This window comes from Sapajus apella, unplaced genomic scaffold, assembly GCF_009761245.1.
Source record: "Sapajus apella isolate SASKATOON/1434 unplaced genomic scaffold, GSC_monkey_1.0 scaffold4, whole genome shotgun sequence".
Taxonomy (NCBI): Eukaryota; Metazoa; Chordata; class Mammalia; order Primates; family Cebidae; genus Sapajus; species Sapajus apella.
In genome coordinates, this window is record NW_022436944.1 from 20,384,116 (window position 1) to 20,398,824 (window position 14,709).

Consider the following 14,709-nt stretch of genomic DNA (forward strand, 5'->3'; position numbering starts at 1 on the left):
GAAGAAGAAGAAGAAGAAGAAGAAGAAGAAGAAGAAGAAGAAGAAGAGGAAGAAGAAGAGGAGGAAGAAGAAGAAGAAACTATTAAGAGGGAAAGAAATAAGTGCAAAATTCATAGCCCAACAGGTCAAAATATAAATAGATAGGAGATTGTATGCCATCCTCTTCGATTTGGCTTATAGTTTTAATCAACATATTTGGCAACTACTTGTGTTATTTAAACAATTAGTGATTGCTGATACCTGAACAATTATACCAACCAGGAGAAATGCTAAATTACTGTTTTAATAATTTTCCTCTTAAACATTTTAAGGCAAAAGTGAAAATTTTGCCAATATCCTTTTTAAAAAAATGACAATAAGTTGGAGCAGAAGGATAAAAAATAAGTCAGCTAGGTCAGCTAATAGGATATTAGAAAGTGATCCCATACTTCTAGACCGTGACTTAGAAAAATGATTTTAAAAACCCATTACACAATGGTTATTCTTCCTGAAATTATTAGCAGTTTTATTGTATAATCACATCAACATATATAATACAATGCCCTTGAATTTTCTACACTCATCTTTGAGTGCCAAAGGGAGGAAATATTAAAGGAAAGGATTAGATCAATAATTCTCAACTCAGGGTGGTTTTGCCACCACCAAGAGACATTCAGCAATGTCTGGAGACCTTTTTGACTATTAGAAGTGAGGTACTACTGACATCTTAGGTTATAGGTTAGGGATGCTGCTAAACACTACAGTGCACAGTACAGTCCTCACAACAAAGAATTATCTGCTCCAAAATGTCAGCAGCATCAATGTAGAAAAACACAAACAATAGAAAACAAAAACAATTCTCAACTGAGATTTTCTTTTTCTATTGTTTCCCTTCTTCCTGAGACATGATGAATAAAACACATAATAACTATCACTTATTTTATTGATGCTTCTAATTCTCTCTCTAAAATTGTATTTCAAAGTTCCAAGACAGTTCTTGTGGAAATTGACTTTCATTTGGAGTGTCTTCTCTTTGTCTTCATGCTTTAAATCCAAGATGCCACTTTGGTCTAGTTCTCCATTCTAAGATCAGATATTCTCAGAGGCAAATCCAGCATTTTTCTAGACCTAACATATGGGATAACTTACACTTTTAAAATGCTAGAAGAAAGAAAGAGAAAAGCCAGGAGCCACAATCCCTTATCATTAATTTCATTGTAAGATAGCTACATAAGAATGTCTCCAATGGAATTGACCAAACAAGGTGAGCATGTGGTGGAAAATTCTAAACTCGCATGCCATCTTAGAATTTGGATGAATTTTGTTTTCCGTAATTTAAAAACTGAAGACCAGAAAACATAATAATCTTCCAGCCCAGTACTTTCCAAAACATATTCCTAACAATAACTTCTTAAGAAACTGATTTGATGATCAAATATTAGAAAACACAGTAGACATATTACCAACTTCCTTAAAGATTCTCAATACACCTTGGTGTAGTAAAGATTCTGAGAAATACTGTAACGAAAGCCTCATTTTAGAGTTTTGATTAATCTTGTGTTTCTCCAACTTGACCCAAGAAATACGTTATGTGCTTGATTTTGTTATATTCATTGCAACTGCTAACTTCTGGAAAGTACTGTATCAGAAAAATCCATGTTATTCTAATATACAATAAAACTATTCTTTTTCATCTCATCTTAAAGAGCATATGAGCTTGCATATTATATATATATCATAAAACACCACTTTTTTACTTAAGATAATAAAGAATATCCCTGAATGCTAAAATTCCAACTAGCGAATGCTACATGCAATGGTTATTGAAGATCTTAGGGAAAATAATTCCATCAGCTAATGAAAAACACTCTCCAATTAAAAACATTTCCAGTCAAAGTGAAATTCTCTAAAGCCATCACGTTTTGCTTTCATATAAGACTGTCCAAGGAACAGACAAATCCAAATGACCAAAATTACTTCACCCAGTTAATACTCCTGCAACTGAAATTATTTTATTATGTATACATGCAGAACTTAAACATCATACATTCATAAACAATTGTTCTCCTTTTCATTTTATTTTTAAAATTAATCTCATTCCTCTATCATTTTTTTAGTCAATAATAAATATGTCCATTTGATCTGTTTCTGAGTGAAAACAGGAGTTGGTAGATTAGTAGTAATAAAAAACACTAAAATGTATACAGAATTGCCCCACCTGTTTTATCTATTTATCTAGTAGTTCCCACCCCACCACCCTGAACCAATGGAAATAATTCTGCCACCTTGAATGGCAGGCACAATTACTATTTCCATTCTTGAGTCAGGATTCAAGCCAATTACATATTTTTAACTGACATGAAAACTTTAAAGGAATAAGCATTTTACACATAGCAAATATTTAACAAACATTTTGTTTTTGTTTTTGTTTTTTTGTTTCTCACAGAAAAGTTTGTAAGGTAGGCATTACTCCTCTGATATGTGTGAAGAAATGGAGGAAAAGTAACTTGCCCAAAATCACAAAGCCAGAAGATGAATCCCAAAAGAACATTAATCCAGGGCTCTTTCTGCTAAACGATGCTATTGCATCCTTTCAGGGCTTCTGGGAAACTCTTCAGACTTGCTGACAGCACTTTTCTAGGACAGCTGAGACGCATTTGCTAATCTCTGAGCTGCTTGTCCTTTGTGGTTTAGCTTGGACAAGACATAGAAGTTGAGAATAACAATTATTTGCATGACTGGAAATACTTAGCAAGTAAAACTGATTTGTACAAATAATGTATTTACTAAATAGAAGAGGGTCTTTCTGCTTTTCTAGCTCATTTTCCTGCATAAATTAACTTTGTTTCACCTTTGATCAGTGTTCACTGCCATTTATCAATGTGTCATTTCTATGAATTGCAGTATAATACAATAATAATAATGAAGAAAAAGGTGAAGAAATAGATATCACAAAAATGATAATATTTTTCATTGAAAATTTATATCAGATTTTATATTAAACCAATATAGCAATAGTTGCCTTTTTATTTGCTGGAAGTTGTATTTTTAATAATTTGCTTCCCACATCTGGCATAGAATTTACCAGAGAAAGTATGCACAGTAAAAAGAGATAAGCAAAATTTTTGTTTGTTTTAAACATTTTGTGTAAGCAAGGTTACAAAATGCCAAAGGAAATCTGAAATTTTCTCATATACTCTAATTTCTTACAGAAAATTATCCTAGGAAAATATAATATATATTGGCTTACTTCTTAAGCTGTCTCCTCATTTAAGTAATATTTTGGTGCCCTTGAATATTTTATCTAATTATAAAAACAAGAAAATGAGATGTTTTTGCACAAAACTGAACAAAATAAATTGACTCAAAACACACCACTTTCCTGTCTCTTTACAAACTGGTGATGATTATTTTAAATTCTAGCACCCACATGCATTTTAAAATAATTTTCTTAGCTTCTTACTTTTTTTTTTTTTTTTGAGATAGGATCTCGCTCTCTGTCTTCTGGACTGGTGTGCAGTGGCATAATCATGGCTCACTGCAGCCTCTCCTGGACTAAAGTGGTCCTCTCTTGTAGGTAGGACTAAAATGTGTGCCACCATACCCAGCCAATTTTTAAATTTTTTGTAGAGACAAAGTCTTGCTATGTTGTCCAGACTGGTCTTGAAATCCTGGCCTCAAGCAATCCTCCCACTTCAGCCACCATAAGTGCTAGGAATGCAGGCGTCAGCCACCATGCCCACCCTCCTTATGTATATATTTATCACAAGTGTTCTATAAATTATTTGTATGATTGATAACACAAGAAAATCCCTAGTAGTCACTCAACTATGGCCAAAGTATCTGCTGAGTCTTAGAATAACAATATAATAGCAATAACAACAACACTAGTGGATAACATTTAGTTAATGTTTATTTTGTGCTAGGCTCTGTGTTAATTCAATTTAGTCTTCAAAATAATTCCATTGAATATAAGTATTTTTATCATAAATGAGAAAATTGATGCCCTGATTTTGCAGCCAACAGAGGTAGAATTAGGAATAGTACCCAAACAATCTCAACCTCAGAACCACAGCTTTTAACCAGTATGTTATACTATACCCAGAAAGGCCTTAACCTTGATATTTCCCTTGTTTTTATTTCTCTGTTTGTGCTGTCAGAGTAGATGGGTTTGCCAGGAAAGTTTTAGAACTCACCAGACCTGCTGGAAGAACTTCAGACTTAGGGATGCCTTGAGATTGTACCATATCAAGCCAAGCTCCTGAGAGTCATTCCAGTTTAAAGTCACATCCTAGAGCTTCCCAGGAGCTGTCATACAGGGGTAGGAAACCATCAGCCAGTCACCTGAACCTCTGTAACACCAAACAGCCATTTCAAGAGGCAGAGCTTTGCCCGGCGCATTTTAGGCCCTCTCTTGGGAACATAAGGTCACCCCGCTGGTTCAGAAAGTTGAAAACAAGCTCTTAGTTAAGTGATGGATGTGGCATCATTGCACAAGATGTTCCCTGAGTAATATTTTCCTGTTCTTGGATCTTAAAAGGAAATTAAGCAAAAAGAAACAAATTCTGGGACTAAGGCTAGCCAGTGGTGTGTATATTTACTATATTCATGCAGAATAGCAAAAATTTCAGGTGAATTGAAGCTATTCCAGAGCTATAAACTGAAAAGCTCCTGCAGTGACTGTAATAAGTGAGCCTAAGAAGAAAAGAAAGGGTAAACAAGAATGAGAATTGGGAGGGAGGGAGGAAGGAAGGAAGGAAAGAAGAAAGGAGGGAAGGAAGGAAGGAAGGAAGGAAGGAAGGAAGGAAGGAAGGAAGGAAGGAAGGAAGGAAACAGTTAACTGAAAATCTTAGAAAATTAAAATTCCATAATGCCATTATAGGCTGAATTTGTATTTTGCTAATTCTCAAATGAGTTGAACATTTTGTACAGTTCTGAAATACTCCTGGGAAGCATATTATGAAAAGGCGACCAATGTGATGAGGTACACTATCAGATAATATATGTGACCTGTTTTTTTGAGATATTTTAGTGACTGATATGAATCTGTTCAATGCATTTATAGAAGCTTTGTAAATCTGATTTAGACATATGTGAACTAAATTTTTATTTTTACATGTTCCCACTTATAGAAAACTGTATTTTTCTTAGAACTGAATAAATTTTTTGTGGGTATGTGTGTTTTCTATATTCAGTCTCTCTCCCATTATAAGTTTATTTGCTATATATTTGTGCACTGACTCACATTCAGTACAGAAACAGGTGTATTTCTGATATATATGTACATATGTACACTCATGTGTCACTTAACTACAGAGATACATTCGAAGAAGTGTGTCATTAGGTAATTTCCTCATTGTACAAACAAAATATACAGTATGCTCAAACAAACGTAGCTGGTGTAGCCTACTCCTCACCTACGCTATTCGGTATAGCCTATTGCTCCTAAGCCACAAACCTGTATAGCATGTACTGTACTGAATACTATAGGTAATTGCAACCCAAAGGTAAGTAGCTGTGTTCCTAAACATATCTAAACGTAGAAAAGGTACAGTGAAAATACAGCACTATAATCTTATGGGACCACTGTTGTACATGCGATCCATAGTTGACCAAAATGTAACTATGAAGCACATGTCGGTAAGTGAAAGTTTGTATGTTAAATTATATTTGTAATAAAATAGAAGCGCTTATTAATGAAATTCAATCTTTGTATATTTATAAAGTGAAAACGCCTTTTATGTATCCTGTTACATAATAGATATAAAAAATCATTTGTTTAGTTAATATAGTATTAGTTCATCCTATATTATGTTCAACTGACAGAAAGTAACTAGCCATTGTTTAATACCCCCTCTGATATATAAATTACTGAGTATTCCCTTTTCGTGAACAAAAAATTAAGATGCCTATTATGACAGATATAGAGAGTTTGTAGATGAGGATTTTAATTTTTATGAGGAAATATAGGTGTTGTTTCAAGAAATTATTAATTCACAATTTCACATTTTAAATTTTTATTAATAAATATTAAATGTTACTTTTGAATGCTAATGATTGTTTTTAAAGTTAAACATCTAAGAGAACTCAGTAAATAATCTAGAACAGTGAGAGACAGTGGGAGAAACGAGGTGAAGGGTAGGCAGAAGCAAGTTCACAAGAGGACTCCTAGATCACAGTTAGGGCTATGGAGCTTTAATCTAAGTATAGGAAATCCACTGAATGCTTTTTGATGTTTAAGTCACAGTTATTGGGGTATAATGTACCTCATGTACAAAAGCTCTTCACAGGCTACAATATACGTGCACAAATGTTAGAGGAAGGCACTTTGTGAAATGTGTTTAATTTCCTATTTTTATTTCTAGGGGGACACAGTGCATTCTATAGGATTGGAACCCATTCATACATATATGTGTGAAAGTGTGTTTGTGTATGTGTGTGTATGTCTGTGTCTGTGCAAGAGACAGATGCATGCATATATATATATCATATCATATATGAATGTATTAAAATTCACTCTGCATGTAAAACTGATGATTATAGACAAATTTATAAAGATGTGCAACTATCACAATCAAGAAATAAATCATTCACCTCACACCAAAAAGTTCTCTTGCATCCACCACCCCCTAGCAACTACTGGTCTGATTTTGTCACTATAGTTTTTCCAAAATGTCATATAAATGGAATCATGTAGCTTTTATGTCTTGCGTCTCTTGTTTAGCATAATGCCTCTCAGACTCACTGATATTCTAGTATGTATCAGCTCATGATTGCTAAAAGAATTCTTTGTGCGAATTACTATGATTTGTTTATTCATTCACTGATGAATATTTGGATTATTTTCAGTTTGAGCAATTATAAATAAAACCTTGAATGCCTTTTAAAGAGGGAGATACATAATTTGACTTACACTTAAAAAAAAACCTGGCTCCTGTATGGAGAATGAATTTCAGGGCATTTAAAGTGGGAGGCTAGAGGCAGGCAAGTCAGCATGCAGTCCAAGTGACAGAAGATGATAGCTGGTACAAGCGGAGATGTGGAGAAGTCAATAGAATTAAAACAGTTATTTTAAAAGCAAAATGTAGAGCACCTGAACTAATAAAGAAATAGGAAAAAAATCACAGATGCCTGGAGCAACTAGATTATTGTTCGCCTCTTTGCTGCCAGTTATCTCTCCCCATATCAATTTAGTATAAACACTCCATGAGTATCAGTTAGTGAAATTAAATTTGGGACATCAAAAATTTTAAAACATAGAGTTTTCTATGAAATCTACAATATATCATTCAGTCCCATAAAAACAAATCTTTCATGACAGTCAGGTAACGTCTAGAGCTTTATAGCAAGTCTCCACAATATCATATTTTGACAAAATATGATTTAATTTCCCTTCAGAGTTACACTTGGAACACTAAGACAAGATCAGAAAATTTGGGAAGTTTAAAATCACATCACATTCACATTTTGGTCTACATATCAATTTAACAAAAATATTAGAACTGTGAGAGACCTGCTTTCACTGGGATATCTGAAGAAGCACACAATTCTGTGAGAGATTATTTCAGGGGTGGCCTTAATTCCATAGAATGAAGTAAGTGTTCTCCCCAGAATAAAGTAAGAGAAAGAGAATAAACACATGTTCATAAACCCCTCTTTTTAACTTTGAGAAGTGTAGACTTGTACCATACAGTACATAAGGAGCTTCTACCAAAAATCATCTTCTACTCTTAATTAATAGAAATTGTGAACTAATTTTTTTACTTGGTACTCAGTAAATTACTGTGTAATTACTGAAGTTGAAGCTATTACATAATCACATTCTTTTTTCTAATATCTGAAATACAAAATCATATAATAGCAAGATTTTGTATTCAAGTCACCTACATTTATATCTAGACCATTTCTTCACTTCAAGCTGCATAGAATCAAATATGTGTAAATTTTACAAAGCATTTGCAGTATGTTTTACTATCTTTGTACCTGTAGACATATAACCGTAAAAGAAATTACCAGCAGTGGGACAGGCCTTCACCTCCACCATTCCATAGGAAGATAAAAATACACTTTTGCCTGATTTTGAAGATCAAGTTTTGTAATCAAAATAAAACTCTACTGATGTTTTAAAATAAAAATAATAACAGCTATTTATTTTGTGTTTTCCCCTGTTATTGATGCTGTTTTTTAAATTTGAAGAAAGTAAAAATCTTAGGAGCGCCTATGTTATGTATTGCCTTAGTGACAAAATTGCTTTGTTAAAATTTGTTTTTGTTTTTTTTTAACAAGCATTTAGTAGGTGTCTACATTGCATCAATGAAGCCACAGAGATGATAAAAAATGGCCCTTGTCCTCCAAAATCCATTTTGTAGAGAGGCATAATAGTGAGTACTATTCAGCTCAAAGCTGACAGTATCAAATAACTATGCAAATATTTACACATATAACATACATACACATATACCCATCCCAGCCTTTAGCAAAACACACATTCCTAGCACTTCACACCCATTCCTCACCAAACGTTCAAAAGAATATCCCACTGCCATATAACAGCACACACATTAGGTATATAAAGTAGCCATTTTATAAATTTTTAATTTGAAATTTTATAGTATTTTTATTATATGTGATAAACTGGATATAACTCAGCACACGTAATATTATGACAATCTATGACAAGGTTAGTGGCCAGGCAGTTTTTTATTCTGAGTTTCAATTACACATTTATGAAGTGTCTCAATAAACATTTACCTGATAGGGCAATTGTCAGGATTTGATAGAACGATGTAAGTAGTGGCCAATAGCTAACACTGGAAAAAGCTGAAAAAATGGTAGATATTTCCAACAGCAGCAGTAGTGTTGTCATTGCTAATCAATTTAGCTACAATGTTTTCTATGACCAATAAGCACAAGTCAGCTAGCTGGTTTGCTGGACTTTGGAATTCAGCTCTGCCACTTAAAGACAGTATTTTTCTCTTAGAACATCAGCATATAAGTAAAAATTTCCCATGTAATCAGGTCAGAACATTGTAACTGAAATACAGGAAAATCCTCACTATCACACACTTCTATCAAAACAAATTTGATTTGCTTGGAAATACAAAGGCATTAAAGGAAAAACACTGTCAAGGAGCAAAATCTAGAAATAAATATATACTTGTGTATAACTGATGCCAATGCAATGTGGAATGCATTATAACAAAAATATGTATAAATTATTATTACAGAAGAAGAAGTAGCAATTTTTGAAGAAAATGATTAGCAAGGACTCTGGAGGACTTTATATCCGAACCTTTGTAATAAACCATTTTATAATAGGCTGCTGTGTTGTCTGTGTTACATTTGGGAAAACAATAATATCAACAATCTTTACATATATGCCCCTACATCTGTGCACAGACTTTTCAAGACACTAGGTGCCTTCCATCTCCAATTACAAAGAGGATTTTTCTTTCATTTTATGCTAAACATCATGCAAGACATTGCAAATACAAATGCATATTAAGAAATAAATGCTTACATAAATTCAGGTAGCATATGTGCTTACTGATACATGCACATGAAAACTTTCTCAGAGAAGCCTTTCTGTCTAAATAATCTAGCTGTACCTTTCCTCCATACTCTAACTAGCTCACATTACATTCTTCATAGAATTTAATACTCACTGAAATTTGTTCTTTCCTTTCTTTTTCTTTCTTTCTTCTTTCTCTCTCTCTTTCTTTCTTTCTTGTCTTTCTTTCTTTCCTTCTTTCTTTCTTTTTTCTGCCTCCCCAGTTAAAATGTAATCATCAGGAAGGCAGGAATTTTCCATGCTTCCTATCTGTGCCCTCAGTGCTACGAACTCTTCCTGGAACTCACTTGGTGCCCATGATTTTTGTATTAGGTGAATAAGTAATGAATGCACAAAGAAATATATATGGGTGTTAGTCTTATATGCCCATATGCACCAGTTCTATTCTTTACAGCTACTAAATTTTTTAATTTACTAGATTTCCAGAAAGCATGTGATTTTGATTGCCAAATATTAATGATTGAAAATATGCATAACCAAATGAGTTGACACATTCTACTGAACAAACATAAATGAATCTTGTCTTCTGTTGATCAGCACCCTTATGTGCATCTTTTCTGCCTGTAAAAAATAGTTATGTCATTAAATCTACAGCAAGTATGACAGTGGCTTATGAAACTTAAATACAGATATGAGAATATTTCTTAAGCTCTAACTCACAATTAAATATCTGAATTTATGTTTTATTTAGGAAGGGGAATAATCCAGCTTAACTGAAATTATGATCACATATTTATCTGTATCTTAATTATACCGCAATAATATTAAAGCCTATAACGTGCAGAATTTTCATCACATCTCTAGTTTAAAAACATTTTTTCTCACCCAACCCTCAGGAAAATATTCATGAGGTAAACCTGGCAATACAAAAATAATTATTTGGAAAACGTTATATGAGGTGAGTTGTTGCTTCTCTACTGGATGCCAGTTTAAATTGAGCTAATTTGTTTTACCAGTAGCTTAAGAAAACCCCAGCACAGCGGCACAACAATTATATCCAGGTGCAAGGACTTAATTCAACAAATTCTAGGTGGATCCTTCCAGTCAGCACGGTGGGCCCCATTCTCAGCTGTGGCTGAGAACAGATGCCTTGAAAAGCCTCTGTAAATGTGATCCAGTCAGTCATTGAATAGAGATGTTGAAGTATTTCCAAAACAAAATAATGAACGTGTTATTCTTATGATCACAACTCCAATATACACATCAATGAGGGAAAAAGGCATAGTAGAAATTATTTTAAATTAGTGAGCAAAATAAGGAAAGTAATTTATGCCTTTGAATTTTTTAATGTACCAGGTATATGTACATACGTTTTAAATTTTTCAGTTGTAAATATGAACATTTCAATTGTAAGTGCTCATATACGTTTTAAGAGAATTTATAAAGATATAGATGTAATTAAAAACTATTAACACAAGTGTACATGTAGCAAATGGTTTCTGAAAAACTTCACTGATGTTCCAAACAAAAAGTAAAGGGAAACATCATTTTTTAAAATATAAGCCTCTGAATGATCAATCCACTTGCTCAAGTTAATGATGTAGTTAAGTAGAGAAATGTGACTATGTAAGTGCCCATGACCTCACTTTTTTAAAGTCATGATTTTTTAAAATTAAATAAAGTTAAGGTTCTTGCTTTATTTGCTTCTTAAATAACTTTCCTTAAATGGTTAAAATTGTGATTTTTTAAAAATTAAATAAATTTCAGGTTCTTGCTTTATTTGCTTCTTAAGTAACTTTCCTTAGATGGTCTTGAGAAAAATGAAGAGAAACACTCCGTGATTTCAGAGGTAGAAACATATAAACATGTATTTTTCCAGCATACTTCTAGATAACATTTTTAGAATCTGTTCTGCTTTTCACCCACTACTGAGGAAGTAAGAACTGAAAACGATTTATAACTTATAATTATTGCAAACTGCTTTTTTTGTTGCTAAAATATTTACTGATATACAGACATATACTGAATTCCGACATAATTAAAATTTACTGCTAATTGTTGGTATAGCAAAACTAGCATCCAAGTATTCTCCATATACATCTCTATAACTTTGTTTGCCAATGATGCTGTCTAAATTTATTAATAGATTACTACCAGAATTATTTCAGATTGGTATTTATATCATAAGAGATAGTTATTTTGGCTACTTGTCATTTCTTATTGTATTCCAACCAAGAATTTTCTATCAAAATCAATTTTAAAAGCTTAAATTTTTCTTTTAAGCTCCTAATCATTTCTCCAGTAAACTCGAGGTGCAACACTTTATTAATAATAATCTGTAAGCATTAACAATACTAATTAGAAATATCCCAGACAATTTGAATTAAGCCAGTGGGTAATGCTTATTCGGATGTGGTGTGAATAGTCTGGACATTTTGAAAAACATCCAAATGGGACACAAATAAAAAACTGTCAAAAATTTAAACCAAGTTCAGCCAGGCATACAAGACCCATTCCCATGAACTGAAAGGAAAACTTAAAAGCAGTCAGAAGTACTGAAATATCTTAAAGCTGAATAACAACTCTCATCTTTTGCTAGTGAGTCCTAAAAACAACAATAATAAACTTTAATAGATAGACTAAAATCTCTAGGGCAGAGATTTTCCATAATAATCTAGCAATTTATATCCTCATTAAGCCCAATTTCCTCATATATGAAGAAAAAGTAATTTGGTTGTGATATTCTCCTCATAACAGTGAGATCAAAATTCCATTGTGATATCCATATCCAATTAATAAATCTTAACTCAAAGAATCAAGCCTTAATTGCTTCATTGTAAAACATTTGATTTATCTTATAAAAAAGTCAATTTCTAATTTAAAGAAAAGAAGATATGTGACACTTAAAACAATTTATGAGTGACACCAGAGATAATCTAGTACAAAGCTCCCATTTCTCAGGTGAGAAAACTGAGGCCCAGAACCAATGAGGCCAACTAATTAGTGACACAGATTTAGGTCCCACATCTCCCACATTCCAGTTCAAAGAATGCCAATAGTACACTATGCTAATTCTCAGCTAAAGCTTATCATTTTTTTCTACATGTAAAATACATGTGCTGAAGTTGCTGGTAGAATTTTTAAAAAGAGGGGTTTCAGTCTGGGCGCAGTGACTCGAGCCTGTAATCGCAGCACATTGGGAGGCTGAGGCAGGTGGATCACCTGAGGTCGGGAGTTCAAAACCAGCCTGATCCACATGGAGAAAGCCCCGTTTCTACCAAAAATACAAAATTAGCTAGGCGTGGTGGCGCATGCCTGTAATCCCAGATACTCGGGAGACTGAGGCAGGAGAATTCCTGGAACTAGGGAGGCGGAGGTTGCTGTGAACAAGATTGCGCCGCTGCAGTCCAGCCTGGGCGACAGAACAAGACTCTGACTCAAAAAAAAAAAAAAAACAGGAGTGTCAAGCTGCTCAACTTTACAAGTCAAATTGTATCATATAGAAACTTTTTGAACATCGATCATCACCTCTACCCCAAGTTACTACCCCATAGTAGGCAGTGTTATAGAAAGATTATGATTTATTTTGATAAACCCATGAGTTTGAACAATAAAAAGTATGAAAGTTGTTTAAAGTGATATCTCAGCATTTCTTATGCATAGATAGATAACAAGAAGGAGTTGGGGCGGGGAGTTGGGAGGGAATGTCTTCTTAAAAAGGAGGCCAGGCACAGCGGCTCACGCCTGTAATCCCAGCACTTTGGGAGGCCAAGGTGGGCAGATCATGAGGTCAGGAGTTCGAGACCAGACTGGCCTGTATGGTGAAACCCTGTCTCTACTAAAAATACTGAAATTACCCTGGCATGGTGGTGCATACCGGTAGTCCCAGATACTCGGAAGGCTGAGGCAGAAGAATTGCTTGAACCCAGGAAGCAGAGGTTGCAGTGAGCTGAGATCGTGCAACTGCACTCCAGCCTGGGTGACAGAGCCAGATTCCAACTCAAAAGAAAAAAAAAAAAAAAAAGAAGAAGAAGAAATACTTGTTTTCTGGTCTAGAAAACCAGAAACAAACTTCTTGAAATCACTGAAAAATTACATTGTTGATCTTAAGGTAAAAGTGTTACAAATATCTAAAAGTCATATCTAAAAGTAAACATAAACTGTGTCCTATTCTTTACACTTACTTTCGTATCCCATTGGGTAAAAATGTAAAACATTGGAAAAATAAATTTTCTTATAAATTATAGGAAACTGGTGGAAGTATGATAAACTTGTGGAATATTGTTTCTCTGAGTTGTTAAAATGACTTTAGCATAGTTTAACCAAACAGTTTAATGTTAGCTTCAAAGAACTTTATTTTTAATTTCAATTTTTTAAAATATTTCACAATAGATAATTACAAGTGTAATCATTATTGGTCATTGGCCATTAATTTGTTTCAGCGTATGTACCTCAGTGGGCAGTAATTACTGCTCAGCCTTCAATAAGATATCATTAACAAAATGAGAAGACCAGACAAAATATGTTAATTACCATAAGTGCTCCACTGGCTCCTCCCTGGAATAAACAAGTCTAACAATTAAGATCACACTTACTTTTTGCCAGACTGTATTATGCAGTGCAAAAAAAAAATGGCAAATGCTACATAATTTAAAGCAAGGATGTTTTGGGGGTTAATATTATTTTCCTTTTAAATTCATATCAGCAACTATAATAACCCAAAGATTGACAGCAGCTCTTGCATCAAGCAGCAATCTCATAAAAAGCTCGTTGTTAATAGTGAAAGAAAAAAATTAATTGACTACTATACCCTATATAATTAAGATAAGAAATATCTCAAAATTATGGAAATGTTTTCATATTGTAAAACTATTTGTAGAGCAAGTTAAATGGATTTCCAATCAATTCATGTATAAGTAGACTAGGGAATATTTTAAATGCGCCAATTAAGAAGTAAAAATATGCCAAATTCAGAACATAATTGGTTTGGGTAGCCAGTGTAATATACTGAGCATTTCTTAGCCTGGTATTTGCAGTATGTTGCTATCCTAGAAACATAATCAAAATATGGGTCACTACAATGCTCTCCAGCTTTTAATCTTTATGACTGCCAGTTCATCCCTCAGAACTTTCTAAGCATATTTATTCTTCTTAAGTATTTGTCTTCTACTTCACACACACACACACACACACACACACACACACACACACACACACAC

At 33.5% G+C, this 14,709-nt stretch overlaps 1 long non-coding RNA gene across 1 annotated transcript in view; it reads right to left on the bottom strand.

The window, feature by feature from the left end:
• Window positions 1–8,250: 8,250 nt before the first annotated feature.
• Window positions 8,251–14,709, bottom strand: part of LOC116540414 — a 65,904-nt gene continuing 59,445 nt past the window's right edge. The window contains exon 4 of the long non-coding RNA XR_004264433.1: window positions 8,251–10,111. This is a non-coding gene — a long non-coding RNA (uncharacterized LOC116540414). The remainder of the gene's footprint in view (window positions 10,112–14,709) is intronic.